Source organism: Aphanomyces invadans (assembly GCF_000520115.1).
Source record: "Aphanomyces invadans strain NJM9701 unplaced genomic scaffold supercont1.29, whole genome shotgun sequence".
NCBI classification, from domain to species: domain Eukaryota; phylum Oomycota; class Saprolegniomycetes; order Saprolegniales; family Verrucalvaceae; genus Aphanomyces; species Aphanomyces invadans.
Genome location: NW_008580174.1, coordinates 156,775 through 157,297, shown reverse-complemented (window position 1 = coordinate 157,297; position 523 = coordinate 156,775).

The following is a 523-nucleotide window of genomic DNA, read 5'->3' as shown; positions in this document are numbered from 1 at the left end:
CCATAGGGCCATAGAAATGCACACATATACCATCGGGAGCAGTGACGGCTTGGTAGTTGAGGCAGTGAATTCTCTTGTGGTCACTATATATTTGGCGTTGCAAGTTATTGCCGTCACCGGTCGAAGCGATGCGGCAGGTTTGGATCTTCGTGCCGTCGATGAAGCCGAAGACGTTGGATAGCGGGGCCCCATTGGCCGCCACCGCGGCGCAGTACCGAGCAATGTTTTTGGACACCAATTTCTTGTTAAAGTAGCGCAGAGCACCCCAACGTGAGTAAAGTTCGTTGACGACGTGCAAAAATATTTCGCACAGCGCGGATCGCGACCGACCAAACACAGCAGACATGGTGTGGAACTGCACAGGGAAGGCCAAACGGCCCAGGACAATGCACATCGCCTCGTCGCGATGGACGCGATTGCGTGCTTCCGTGATTATGACAGCGGGTAGGCCCAAAACGAAGCCGAGCTCGCGGATGCCGGCAACGTCAAAACGATAGTCGAGTATGGCGTTGGCGTCAGACGT